Raw genomic sequence first — 15,444 nt, forward strand, 5'->3', positions numbered from 1 at the left:
CATTTAGTTTTAATAATGTTTTGGTTGCGGGGGGCCCGGGCTTTGCAGAGAAGGGAGGTTGTTCGAGGCTCTGCGGAGGCCGAGCTGGAGATGGAGAACTGGAAGGCCCTCTTCTGGAAAGCTAGGGCAAATGCTTCTTCCCCTTCTTCCCCTTTGACGGCCCACGGTAAAGTGGGGTAACTGCTTTGGGAAACAATTGGGCAGTTCTTCAGAACATTAAACACAAAAATTTGTTACCATATAGCCACTTCTAGGCATACAGTCGAAAGAAAGGAAGCCACACAACCACACAAAAGCGTGCACACAAATGTTATCTCGTATCCGCAAGATTCAATACTCAAAAAGCGACAGCAGCGGTGCCACACACGCCTTTTCATCTCAGCACTGGGGAGGCAGAGGCAGCCTGGTCTACAGAGAGCATCCAGGACAGTCAGGGCAGTTATACAGAACAAACAAACAAAAAGAAAGAAACGGGTACACTCTATCGTATCAATAAACTTTGAATAAAATATTAGGCACCAGACACCAAAGGCCGCAACATGTATGAGCCAGCTTACGTGGAAATAAATGTCCAGAGTTGGTACAACTGAAAAGACTAGTCCGTTAGTTGTTGCCAAATGCTGGGACTGAGGAATGTCAAGGAAGGAGAGGAATTCTGGCTTCTTTTTGCATGAAAATGTTCTGAATCGATTTGGTGACGGCTGTACCATCCTGTGAGTAGGCTTAAAAACTATTGAGCACTTGGGTCAAAGTTATGAAGAGATCTCTAAAGTGTCTCTTGATGCAATAAGCCAGTTTGTTAACTGTTATGGTCAGCCACCCTTGGGCTGTGAGAACTGGCCAAAGATCGTGATTTTATCTATTACTTTCAGAAAACCCTTGAGCTTATATTTGACAAACACATTTAAAGTACCCTTTCGGAAATTTAGCTGAGGCGGTGTTCCAGGAATTAGTAAACATACAGGACATACAGTTCCATTTGTATTTTAGTTGTGTGTACGTGTGCCCTTTTCCATCTTGAGCCACATTGTTGACCCAGGGTCACAGGGCGATCTAGCTAGTGAGCTCTCTGAAGCTACCTACCTAACTCTGCTTCCTTGGCACCAGAATTACAGATGGGGTGGGTACAGCTTTTTGCACCGATCTGGGGATCTGAACGTGCTCATATGTGTGCAGCCATCTCTGTGGGACTGCCTTTTTTTTTTTTTTTTTGAGATTATAAATAGGTACTTTCTGCCATGTCTGGTATAGTAAGACATACTCTTTTTTTTTTTTTTACGTTGTTATTTTATGCATATGGATGTTTTGCATGCATTCCTGTTCACCATGTGCCTGCAGTACCAATGGAGGTCAGAAGAGGGTGCCAGATTTCTTGAAACCGCAGTCACTGATGGTTGTGATCCACTATGTGGGGCTTAGGAATTGAATGCGGGGTCTTCTGAAAGAGCAACCAGTGCTCTTAACCAGTGTGATATCTCTCTAGTGCCCCATAAGATGTAATTTTTTAAAAAAAGATTCTTTAATTTTTTTCAGTAGTAAGTGGGCAGTCTCTCACTTGGCAATTCTTACCTAAGGTTAAAACGAGAAGGTTGAATGGTATTTGTTGGAGCTGCCTGGAGACTTAGGAGCACTAGAGAAGATCCATTTTCCCCCCATGGTGGTGCCTCATACTCAGATCCTAAGATTAGAAACAGGTCTGGCAGGCTGGCCCTCTGTGGTCAGGCTTAGCTAGGTCATCCCAGCTGCCTTTCCTAGAGATGAAAGGGACACCTAGTATTGTCCTTTTTAATGGTTACGGAAGCAAAACCCTGAGGATGGACCAGAGAAATGGCTCAGAATGTGAAGGCACGGGTTGCCCAACCTGGTGGTCTGAGCCTGATCCCTAGGACCTACAAGATGGAAGGACAGACTGACTTCTACAAATTATCCTCTCTCTCTCTCTCTCTCTCTCTCTCTCTCTCTCTCTCTCACACACACACACACACACACACACACCCCTTGTGTAGGGTACTTTCCATCTCAGAGCATATTCTCCTGTTATAGAAGCTGATTTTGCCAACCTCCCCCCCCCAAATAAAAGCCAAAACTAAAACAATGAACCTCCATGTTGGCTTTCACAGTAGCTCAACATCGGTGGTATAATTCAGTTGGTAGAGAGCTTCTCTAACTTGTGAAGCACTGAGTTTGTGCCCAAGACTACATAAAAACCAAATGTGTGGCACGGAGTTAGAGGCCACCCTGGGATACACAAGACCTACCTTAAAGAAGAAGAAAAGAGGAGGAGGAAGAGAAGAAACAGCACAAGGGAAGAAGGAAGCTAAACACAGGATGACTCGAGCCTGTCCTAGCTTCACGCAGCGTTTGCCACCTTTACTTGAATCACCACTTGCTCTGTGTGGATGCAGATGTTCATGACTTAAGGATTATTTATATTGAAGCTAGTGGTAAGGAACCCAGCTTATCCTCTCTAAGGCTGAAGGCACCTTAACTTATAACCATTATAATGACTGCTCTAGACCCCCAAAGGCACCTCTACTTGTCCTAAACTTCCAGTCATTAGATTACAGGAACAGCAGAGCCTTGAAGGACAGATAAACCCCAATTGCAGGCTATTATCCCTGAACCCTGAAGGAGGGGGTAATCATCTTATGGAAACCTATTTGCTCTCTCAAGCAATCTAGACTTCTTAGGGCAGCATAAAGAACCAGAACTAAGACCGTTAGCTGCCAGGATGGTTTAACAATACAGAGAACTTGGAGTCACTGGATCCTTTTATCTGTTCTGCCACAGTGTACATCAATTAAAAATTCCCTCTGCTTTTTGCCAATACTAATCTCTTTAATTGGCATCTATAATGTCGGAGCCTAGTCATTGGGGGCTGCCAGGACCTATGCAAACTCTGGTTATTCTGACTGGTTCAATATGGCTTTGATTCCCAACCATCAGCTATATCCTTGCCACTGCTGAACCCTCTCTTTCTGAGTCCTCTGCTCCTTTGGCTTATCCATCCATCCCACCCGACCTTCGAATGACACAGGGCTGGCCAAGTGTGGCTGTGTGTGGCCATTGCAGCCCTTCAGGAGCAAGGACTGAGACTTTGAGCCACAAGACAGACTCTCATAACATACAGGGACGTGTGTACTCCAGCTCAGGAGAGTGGCGATCTCTGGGAATGGAGGAACATAATGGGATGCAAAGAGGCCTTCTATAGTGAGCTCCTATTATATATTTCTCCCTCTTCCCCAACCCTCTCCCTCCTCCTCTCCCCTCCCTCTGCTTCTCTCTCTCTCTCTCTAGTCCTTTCTTTTGAGACGGTCTCATGTACCTGTCTGTCCTTGATTTCACTATGTAGTTGAGGATGACTTTGAATTTCTGGTCATCCTCTCTCTGTTTGCTGGGATTTCTGGCTTAGCTTATGTAGTGCTGGGGATTCTGTGTTCCAGGAAAGCGTACTAAGCTGCGTTTCTAGCTCTTTTTATGTTTTTATTAAGCTGGCTTAGAACCCTGGGACCTTTCTCTGCCAAGTGCTGAGATTATGTATATCGTAAAAGAATAAAACAAAATGCTCTAAGTCTGGCAGGTATGAAGTATATGATGCATCTATATTTCCTCACATTTGGAATTTTGTACAGAATAGGACTTTCATATTCTCTTTGTTTTGAGATAGGGTCTTTCTATATACCTGGCTGTTCAGGAACTCACTATATATGTAGACCAGGCTGGTCTTAAACTCACAGAGATCCACCTGCCTCTGCTTCCTGAGTGCTATAATTAAAGGCAATTAAAAAAAAAAAAAACTATAAACTTTTCACTTGTTTAGACAGGGCTAGTACTGTGTAGTTTAGGCTGGCCAGAATTTGTGGCAATAATCTTGTCTCAGTCCAAACATGCTCACTTTTTAAAGGTACAGGGCTGGAGGCAGAGCTCAGTGGTTAGTTTGGGCAGGTCCTGGGCTCAATCCTCACACCAAGAGAAAAAAAAATAGTGTGAAAATACTTAAGCTTATAAAAGATTAAATGTATAAAATAAATCTGGGGTTGCGCATGTAGTTCAGTGGCAGCGTTCCTGCTCAGCATTTGAGAGGCCTTGTGCCTCACGAACCACAAGAAAGAAAAAAGAATAGCAATGAGGTCATAAAAACTCAGCAAAGGGAAGGAAGTTTTATGAAGAAGCATTCTGTGAAACAGTTGTATATAAACACTTGCTGAACCGTCCTCAAAAGGATGACAAAGACACAGAGAAAAACCAAAGGATGTGTTGGGCCCTTTTCCTGCTCGCACACGCGCACCACACACACACACACACACACACACACACCATCTACTCCTGGGTACCTTGAGAGAGGCAGTGCTGACATGTGGTGCTCTGGCCAGGCTGCAGCTGGTAGCATTCTGTCTAAGCTCCACCCCACAGTTACCTGGCAACAGTCAGGTATGCCTGACGAGATAAAAGGGGCTACTTCCCCCTTCCCCCTTTGCTCTCTTGTTCTCTCTTGCTCTCTTTCCCTCTTCCTCCTTTGTCCCCTCTCTGCCCATTCCCCTCCCCCTCTCTCCACATGCTCATGGCTGGCCTCTACTCTGCCTTTCTCTGCCCCTACTACCCTCTTACCTCCCCTCCCCATGTCCTGAACAAACTCTATTCTAAACAATACCAGGGGAGGGGATGAGTCAACATGGGCCTGCAGAGGCATCCCCCTTCCCCTATACCTCACCACACCTCCATAGAACATATCCTTCGGTCTCTTTATAAACATCAGCTGCAGAGCCTTGTGTGGTGAGGCCATGCAGAGGGCACTCACCCTTCTTCAGTCAGCCCGCCTCTATGCCCACCCTTACCTCTCCCTCCCTTCTGTCCATCTCTTGACTTTGGTGGTTCTTGCACAACCCGGCTAAAGGAGCACAGGTTCTAAACAGAGCCGAGATGATAATATTCTCTGAGGCTCATGAATCTATCTGCTGGAGCGCAAAGGACCACAAAAAATCTGAGAAAGGGGGCTTGTTGGTGGGGGGTGGGGGTGCGTGCCTTTAATCCTACCACTTGGGAAGTGCATGCTGTTGTGTTTTATAACAAAGAAAAAGAAGGCAAGGATATGTTTGGTAGAGGCGCTGAATGGTGTGGTGGGAATGCTTCTGTGACTGTGCTGAGGCATCCCTCCCCCCCAGGTACCAGCCACAGTACAGAATAGTATAGGATAGAGTTTATTTAGGGCATGGGGAAGGGAGTTGAGGAGGTAGTAGAGACAGAGAGGGGGGAGCTGTAGAGGAATAGAGGAGAGAGAGGGGTAGGGGAATGGGGAGAGAAGGAACAGAGGGGGGAGAGGGGAAGAGAAGAGTGAGGAGGGGACAAACAGTCCCTTTTATAGTGAGTCAGGCACACCTGGCTGTTTCCAGGTAATTGGGCAGAGCCTAGAAGAAATGCTAACACATGCTGGAGAATCAGGAGTTCAAACTCATCCTTGGCAAAATAGGCAGTCTGAGGCTAGCCTGACTACATGAGACCTTGCCTCAAAAGAGTATTCCCATTAAGTATATGACTGAAAAAATTGATCTGCCCTTTCCTAGCTCTCATTAAAGGTGAGTTTTAAATGCAAATTTGGTGAGAAACAACATAATCTAGAAATAACAATCTTTTTTAAAGGCTTACCAAAGAGGTGTGTGTGTGTGTGTGTGTGTGTGTGTGTGTGTGTGTTGACAGTGTTTGCTTATATGTACAAAATCCTGAATTCAGTCCCCACAGCTTCAGCACTGCAGTGAGTGTGGCGGGCAAGGCCTGCAGTCCCAGTATCCAGGAGGCAGATACAGAGAGGATCAAGAATTCAAGGCCAGCTTTAGCTACCTATTGAATGTGAGGTCATCTTGAGGCCAAACAAACCCTGCCTCAAAGCAAACAAACAAAGGAAAGAGAGAAAGATGGCCATGAACCCCATTGTGTTAATGTCTGCAGTGTGTGAGCTTGTATTTTTGTTTGTTTGTTGAGACAGAATGGCTCTATGTAGCCCAGGCTAGTGCTGAATTTGGTTCCTCGATCTCCTGAGCATGTGCCACCATGCCTGGTTCCACGGTGTGGTTTTCCTTGTGATTTATTCTGTGTTGCTGGGCATCAAACCCGTGGAGCAAGACAAATGCTCTACACTGAGCCCCTCACTATTCTACCTTCTGAACCATGTAACAGAACATCATGAATTTGGACTCCCAGGGTGCATCCAGAAATGGGCTGTTCATGAATTATCTCTGTCTGGCCTACTTTAGAGAATGGACAGTCCGTTCTGAGTGTTAAGATGTTAAAACATAGCGTGGCTTACAGAACCAATCTGTACATCTATCAAACCGTGACGGAGAGGAGAAGGGAAAGGGAGAGAAAAAAAGCTATTCAACAATGAAAAACAAAACAAAACCCAACTGATGGAAGAGAGGAAGGGGGTGGAATGAGATTAAGAGAGGAGGCGACCGGAACGAAATTTAACCTTATCAGAGAAGCCCTGGACAGTGGAACAGTGCAGCCTTCGGCACTCGGAATGCCATGCCTATTGAGATACAAATCTGGCACTGGAACAACAGGGTACTATTGCTGCCGGCGAGCTGATCTTCAGAGGTGCGGGAGGAAAAGTGGGCGGGTCGTGTGACATTCATGAGATGCTTGAGGTGAGCTCATCCCTGAAGTATTAGTCACATTTTGTTCTGTGTGGTTCCCCTCCCAAGTTAGTTGACAGAGTATCCCTCTCACTTGCTATTTCCTAAATGGTTAGCGTTTTGTTTTGTTTTGTTTTCCAGCGACGCTTTAAAGTATTCCATCTCAAAAGTCCGTTGGCCTTGTAAAGGCGTTTGGCAACATGCCTTGCCCCCTTTCGGCCTACTCAAAAAAACATGCCTACATTTACATAGCCAAGCACCTACTTAACTCTGCATCGGTTAGAACTTCTGAGTCTGAAGGGCTGTGTTCAGAGTGAGCAACTGATCTGGCCTCTAGCTTTCAGAAGGAACAAAAGAAAGGCAGGAGGAAAGAAAGAAGGAAAGGCGGGGAGGGAGGGAGGCCAACAAGAGCAGGGAGTGGTATTTTTTCTATGCTCTAATCCCAGTGCTCAGGAGGCTGAGGCAGGAGGATTGCCACAAAGATTGGGCCATTCTTTCTACATAGCGAGTTCCAAGCTAGCCAAGGCTTCCATCAAGTGAGCTTTGCCCAGTGAGCAAAGCACTCAGTAAGCACAATGAAGACCTGAGGTTGGGTACAGATGGGCAGGTCTGGAACCCCAGTGCTGGGTCTTAGAGTCTCCATCGCTGTGATGAAACACAGTGACCAGAGCTACTCCAGGAGGAAAGGCTTCATCATGCTCACAGTTCCATACAACTGACCATCCTCAACCAGTGAGGGCAGGAACTCAAGCAGGGCAGGAACGTGGAGGCAGGAGCTGATGCAGAGGCCATGGAGGCACATGCTGACTTGTGCTCCACAGCTTGTTTAGCCTGCTTTCGTATAGAACCCAGGACTACCAGCCCAGAGATGGTGCCAGCCCAGGGTTCCTCCTCTCTGATGACTCTAGCTCGTGTGAAGTTGACATAAAACTAGCCAATACAGCTATGTAGGCAGGAAATGGCAAAACCCAGAGGCTCACTGGGCCACTAACCAACCTAACCAAATTGGCATATTCCTGATCCAGTGAGAGAGCCTGTATCAAAAAAAAAAAAAAAAAAATATGGTAGAGATCAATTGAAAAGGATACAGGTGGCCCTTATTTGAAGAGGCAGTAAACACTCATCTAGGTAATAAGCAACTGTTCAAAACTGTGTTACTCTGTCAGAGAAGGCTGGTCAGAGCCGATACCTTCTTTGACAGTGTGTGGGAGAAGGATGGGGTGGGGGTATGTTCTGTTTCATTGACTCATACCTGAAGCTGTTTAAGCTTAGTGCAGCCCGGGTTTATAGCTCACAGCTTTGTTTTAGGAGGCAGCTTCCATTTGTCAAAGTCCCCTGCTCAGGAGAGCTGAGTGAAAGGTCTGCTAAACTTGGAGAGTGGAAATCTGACAAGAGACATCCAGATTTTAGAGCTTTAAATATTTATTTTTATGTGTAGGGGCATTTATTCGCACGTTTGTATGTGTACCATGTGCATGCTAATACCCGTGGAAGGCAGAAGTGGGTACTAGATCCCCTGGAACTAGAGTTACAGATGGTTGTGAGTTACCATGTTGACACTGGGTACTGAACCTGGGTTCTCTGCACGAGCAGCAAGTACTCTTAACCTCTGAGTCATCTCTCTAACCTCCGGATCTCAGATTTATAAAGAGCAAAGGGGTAGAGGTCCTGGCAATTCAGAGCAAAGGTTATCTGATGGGTTCTCTCCACTGACAAAATGAGGCCATTTAAATTAAAGTAATGTATATAAAGGCAGGTTTATTGGGTATAGGTCTGAGGTTGCTGTCTCTGATCTCACAGGATGAGTGATCAGGAAAGTCACCCTGCAGATGGGGGCTGTGGCAAAGTGAAAGTACAGAGAGGAGGGGAGACAGGACAGAGGGAATGGGAAGAGGGGAGGTGGGATGGGAGAGGGAGGAGACAGGAGAGAAAGGAGGGGAGCGGTGCTGATAGAAGAACACTTCTTTACTGTGGTGGGAATTTAAACTTGTGCACAGACTGTGTGTAGGATAATGTCATTATGCAGCAAGGTGCGTCCAGGAGCCTGTAATTGGATGAGAAGGAATGTTAGGCACAAAAAAGTCTGGAAAGGAAGGAGGAGGAGAAGATTCGGGAGAATCAAGATGGAGCTGGAGAAGGAGGATCTAGACCCAGGTGATCTTAATTGGCAATAGATAGGTATAAATATTTTTAAGGATTTCTATAGGTCAATTTGTCTTATTTAGGTAGGCATTTTATATCTTTGTCAATTGGTTGTAAGCTTATTGTGTGGATGTATTGTGGATTGAGAATTTAACATATAAATCTGATTGATAAATTAATGATTATTGAGTCATGATTTTACCGGGCTGTGAGGAATGTGAGCAAAGTTCCCGGATGGTAGAGAAGCAGCTGGGTGAGATCCATTTTTTATTTTTTGCTGCAACAACTGTGGAAAGCAGTCTGGACTTTCCTCACAAGACTGAGAAAGGAGTTACCATATAACCCATCCGGACTACCATGTGACCCATCTGGACTACTTTGGTTAAATACTTGAGGTCCTATGCCACCATACCACAGAGACACTGTACAACCATACTTATAGATACTATTTACAACAGCCAAGGAATGGACAGCCTAGAGTTCTGTCAGCGGGAGAATGGCAGAGAAAATATGTGTATATGCACAATGAAATTTTATGTGGCCATGAATTTGTATGAAACCATGGAATCTGCAGGGAAGTGGATGCAAGTAGAAATGGTGTCAAGCAAGACAGCCAAACAAATATCACATTCTTTTTTGTTCATGTGTAGAAAGCAAGTGTGTGTGTGTGTGTGTGTGTGTTTGTGTGTGTGTGTGTGTGTGTGTGTGAGAGAGAGAGAGAGAGAGAGAGAGAGAGGAGAGAGAGAGAGAGAGAGAGAGAGAGAGAGAGAGAGAGAGAGAGAGGAGAGAGAGAGAGAGAGAGAGAGAGAGGCTCTTCCCTAGGACCCATGTTTTATCCCCACCATCCATATGGTAGCTCACAATTCTCTGTAACTCCAGTCCCAGGGGATTCTACATCTTCTTTTTGCTTCTGTAGGCACTGTGCAGATGTGGTGGACAGACATAACTGCAGGCAAGCACCCATGAAAATCAACATTAAAATATTTTAGAAGATTTATTAAGACAAAACCAGGAAGAGGATCATGAATGTTGAGAACAAGATCTTTAGGGAGAGAGAAATGAGAAGGCAACAGACACGTGTGGTAGGAAGCAGAACAGGGGGTGGTCAGAAGAAAGTGAGCCAGAGGAAGACGGAGAGGACATGTAGCCTCAGGGGTCCTGAGAGGCAGGGGCAGCATTTGGGATGTAAATTTTAAAAAGTAGCCTCAACTCATCAAACTTTGCTTTAATTAATCTTCCCTTCCTTCCTTCCTTCCTTCCTTCCTTCCTTCCTTCCTTCCTTCCTTCCTTCCTTCCTTTCGTCCTTTCTGAGACAGGGTTTCATGTTGCCACAGGCTAGCCTGGAATTCATTCTGTAGCTGAGAATGAACTTGAAGTTTGGATCCTGCCTTTGCATCCTGTGCGATGTGGTAGCAGGCCCGTGCCTCCACGCCTGGTGTATATTGTGTTGTGGAATCCAACCCAGACCTTCATGAATGCCAAGCAAGAGCTCCACCAACTGGGCTGCACCCCCCTGCTCATCGTTTCCCATTGTTGCAGGGAAAATGTTAATTAGAACTTACTACTGGGGTCAGGTGTGGTAGCTCACACCTGTAACCCCTGCACTTTGGGAGTCTGAGGCATGATGATCACCAAGAATTTGGAGTTGGTTGGCAACTCGGTATGAGGCACTGTCTCAAAAACAGACCAACCAAAACAAGAGAAGCTGGGTGTAGTGGCACACACCCTTAATCCTAACACAGGAGAGAGACAGAGGGAGTCCTATTTCTGTGTGTTCAAGGCCAGCTTGGTTCAAATATTGTATTGTAAGGCTAGCCAGAGATCACAGTGTGGCTTGAGATTAACAGTGAGACTCTATTTCATATACAAAACCAATAAACAAAAGCATGTACAAAAGCATATACATTTTTATGGCTGGAAGAATAGCTCAGTGACCAAGAACGCTTCCTACTATCCCAGATGACTGGAGGTAAGTTCCCAGCACCCAGGTCAAGGGGTTCACAGTCAATCACCTGTGACTCCGAATCAGTGGTTCTCAACCTTCCTAATGTTGAGACCCTTTGATACAGTTCTTTCTGTTGTGGTGACCTACAACCATAAAATAATTTAGTTGCTACCTCATAATTGTAATTTTCTTCAGCTCTGAATTATAAATATCTGATATGCAGGGTATTTGACATGTGGACCCCAACACAGGTTGAATGCTGCTGCACTAGATCCAGGGAGAGCCCGATGCCCTCTGCTGGCCTCGGAAGGCTTCTGTGTACATGGCACACATTCCTAAAACCACACATCTGAACTTGAATTAAACAGTCTTTAAAACTTTACCTCTGGGATCCTATAGACACAGTTATGACCATAAACACGCATTAACAGGATCAGAAGCAATGTTTGGAAGAACTTGAGTTCCAGCAGTAGATCCCGACTCTGGTTCTAACATTATTTTATAATTACAGATCTTTCGTTTTTGCTGTTTGAGGTGACAGGTGAATCACATACCTGTGCTTCCATGTCTCGTTTTGTTTTGTCTTCTTTCCTCTCGCGGGATTATACTCGTCGAGCATGTGCTTCAATGCTGGGGTGTCTCCCCAGCCACAAGGATTGCTTTTTAAAGCATATTTTTAGTTTCTTTAACTTTCAAAGGCTTCTCTGGTGTGTATATAAGATTTCCATGCTAGGATTGGATACGGTGGTCCAGGCCTGTAAGCCTAGCACTCAGGAGCTGGAGAAGACTGCTACCAGGTGAAGAGCAACCAGAGTTCTAGTGACAACACAGAACATCAGGCATGTCAACACATCTGTGGGTGGTGAAATCAGAAGGATGAGGAGCTTAAGGCCAGCCTGGGCTACTTAACATTGTAGTCCAGCCTGGACTCCATGAGAATAGTATATATCTTTTAAATTCTGCTAATTCATAGAATCATTTCCAAAATATCTATGTAAATCTGAAGGTATTTACTCTCTTCTCTGGTTTGTTCAGTGACACCTGAAGGGTATATAACCCAAGTGTTCCCCAAAATCTTTGTGTTAGTGTTGTCTCTTTAGAATGGAGGTATTGCTACCTGGGGCCTCACCTGTCTAATATACGACCTGTGCTTGTTTGAGCAAGTTCTCACTGTATAGTCTAGACTAATTTTAAACTTGCAAACCTTCTGTCTCAGCCCCATCTGACTGGAGGATGACAAGTGTGAGCCATCATCTCAGACCTAACACAAGATTTCTGCCACCAAGAGCAGTCTTTTGTTAAAGGGCATGAGTTGTTTAGCTAACACCATCCCTAAATTACAGTATAAGTCTGTTCAGCTGCCAGGTTCACTTCTGTCTTTAAGAAAGTCATCCAAAGGGTTGAGATTCAATTCAGTGGTAGAATGCTTGCCCAGTAAGTGCAAGGTTCTGAGTTTGGTCCTCAGCATTGGAAAAAAAAGTCATCCAAATCATTAAATGTTGCATTTGCTTGCTAGGTGAAATTGCCTTGGAAAGTTTGCACGCCAAGATCATGTCCAACAAGTTTCAATGACACCCTTCATGCTTGTTTTGTGATCCAACCCATGTTAAATTCTTTCTTCACTGTGGACGGTTTTTATAGACTCAGTCATACCTGTCCAAGGAGAATGCTTTGCATTCACCTTTTTTTTTTTCTTCTAATGGCTAAATCATATTGCCGAAGATATAACACACTTTGTTCGCAGGACATGAAGAGATCAATGTGAAACTGAACTACTGGACAGTTTTCACAGTTCTGGAAGATACTATGTGGCCCCACTACGGAAGAAAAGTCCTTAGTGGATTTACCCAGCACTGGGTCCTGACAGTTCCAACCTGTCAGGCAAGGTGCACCTACCTGTGCAATGGCCGCATCACTATTATGGGGATAACCAACTGTTTCCTGCTTGAATTTGAAGAGAGAATTTGAAGGCTGATGTCAAGGCAATACATGATTGGACAATAGAGAGGGGAGCTTGGGAAAAAGTTTTTGTAAGGCGAGAGAGAGAGAGAGAGAGAGAGAGAGAGAGAGAGAGAGAGAGAGAAGAGGAAGGAGGAGGATAAACATGGAAGACAAAGATGACCCATCTCCGTCCACACAGCTCTGAGTAGCCATCGGTAGTTATGTGCACTTTCTAAGGGATGGATTTCTATAGGTCAATTTATCTTATTTAAGTGGGAGGTTTATATCTTTGTCAGCTGGTTGTAAGCTTATTGTGTGGATGGATTGTGGGTTGAGAATTTAACATATAAATCTAATTGATAAATTATTGATTGTTGAGTCATGATTTTACCGGGCTATGGAAGACAGTGTGTGAAAGCAATGGCTGAGAGGCAGCTGGACTGCCGGCGTGGGGCACGTGGAATGAGATGTGCGTGTGCCAGGCATGGTAACTACCCGCCTAGGGGACCTTGTGGAGAGGGCTGATAAAAGAGAGATTGCTGGGAGAGGGTGGCTTGTGGCAGAGTAGCAGCTGGGTCTACTATTCAAGTATTTTTTAAAAGTTACCACAACAAGAATTCTCTCTGCAAGAGAGAATCCATGCCTGGTACTGCGGTCTAAGCTCATGGCCAAAGAGGAACGTCTCCTGTGATTTGCTGAATGGACACGCTGTCAAGCTGCCTTCGAAAATATTTACATTTATAACCATATATGGTGCTGCTCTTCACCTGGGTCCAAGAGGCTTCTTTTTGCAGTGACCAGTGGCCAATGCAGAGACTTATAACTGGTCAAAGTGCTGAGAATAAGGGACTGTTGAGTGCTCATCCCTAAACGGGACATTTACATCAATCCTACCACTCCTCCCGCACCCTACAGGACCGTCAGAGAAGACGGGTAGAAATGAGGTCAGAGTTGAAGGCCAGGGAGGAATTGTGGAACGTTTTTTTGTGGGCATGACATGGTCATAGCACTCATGAACTCACAACAGCTGAGCTTACCAGCACAAGACTTACATGAGATCAAGTCTGTCAACATTCCAAGCTGGAGGGGAGAGCGGTTCACTCAGCTTTCCCATAGCTGAGGAACTATTGGCAATTCAGGAATGCAGTTGATGAGAGGGAGAGTCACTGTTCGTTAGGAGTGTGCCTATTGTTTTATTACCCAGGCTCCAGTGGATGGCTTCACATCATATGCAACACAGGTAGTGCTAATCAATTCAATGGGGGAAAAAGACAGGAAGGTAGGAAAGGAAAACATTAGGGAAACCGAGGGGGAGTAGCCAGCAGAGGTTTATGTTGGATAAGATCAAGATACATTGTATACATGTTTGAAATTGTCAAATTGTCAAAGAATACATTTAAAACATTCAAAACATACTCAACACATTCACGTAGGCAGAGACACAAAGAGAGAAAGGTCTTAGTACATTATGATGATATATGCCTGTGATCTCAGGGTTCAGAAGGTGGAAACAGAACGGTCCAGAGCAGCTTTGGCTGCATGAGACCCTGTCTCAAAACGCTCTAGTTAGATCTTTGCCATTAGATCTTTGCCACGTGGCAGAGTTTTCCTTAGAGTTTGCCGAGCTGTTGCCATATCAGCACCGCTCTTCCCAAGGCGCTCACCTGACCTGTTTCTGCTGCATCTCCTCATGTGATGGATGAGTCACAGCTTCGCTAGTCTGTTTTGTTTGTTTTTATAGAGCTGGTGGTGGAACAAGAGCTCTGTGCACGCAAGGCAAGCTGTTCCAACTGAGCTACATCTTGGCTTGTTTTTGAATCTAAGTGGGATGAATAATTTCAATCTTTTGCTCTTTTGCTCTCTCTTGCTTTCCCTCTCTCACACACTTTCTCTCTTGCTCATTCTCATTCTGTAGACCAGTAGCCTCGAACTCACAGCGATCCTAGGTGGCATGTTCTACCATTGCCAGGCAAACAGTTTTTTTATTTTATGGGCCACCCTCTCCCAGCTGTCTCCCTGCCAGCCGGAAACTCTGCTCATATTCTCCACAGCCCAATAAAATCATGACTCACTCATCAATAATTTGTCAATCAGATTTATATGCTAAATTCCCAATCCACAATCCATCCACACAATAAGCTTACAACCAATTGACAAAGATATAAACCTCCCACCTAGATAAGACAAACTGACCTATAGAAACCCTTAGAAAGAATCAAACCTATCCATCGCCAATTAAGACCACCTGGATCTAGAACCTCCTTCTTCAGCTCTATCTTGATTCTCCTCCATCCTTTTTCTCCCACCTTACCAAAACTCCGTCCCCACCCCCACTCTCTACCGTCCAATCATGTATCACCTAACTGGTGCCAGCCCCCACCTGCATATAGACATCAACCTACATCATTGTCGAATTGAGTCTCTCCTTCTACCTTCATGTAGGTTTGAGAGGCACACTCAGGCCGGTCAGGCTGGCAAGCTTTACTGTCTGAGCCTCCTTTTTGGGCCCAATCTGGTATTTTTCTAGAGCTTTCTGCTAGAAATCTTTGGACAAGTGATTACAGAGCTCTGCAGGGGCTTTGCATAGTCAAGCTTGTTTGTCCGTCCTTCCTTCCTTCTTTCCTTCATTCCTCTCTTCCTTCCTTTTTTTGATTTTTTTTTTTTTTTTTTTTTTTTTGAAACAGGGTTTCTCTTCATAACAGCCCTGGCTGTCCTGGAACTCACTTTATATGCCAGGCTGGCCTTGAACTCACAGAGATCTGCCTATCTCTGCCTCCCAAGTGCTGG

Source organism: Micromys minutus (assembly GCF_963924665.1).
Source record: "Micromys minutus genome assembly, chromosome: 3".
Lineage (NCBI taxonomy): Eukaryota > Metazoa > Chordata > Mammalia > Rodentia > Muridae > Micromys > Micromys minutus.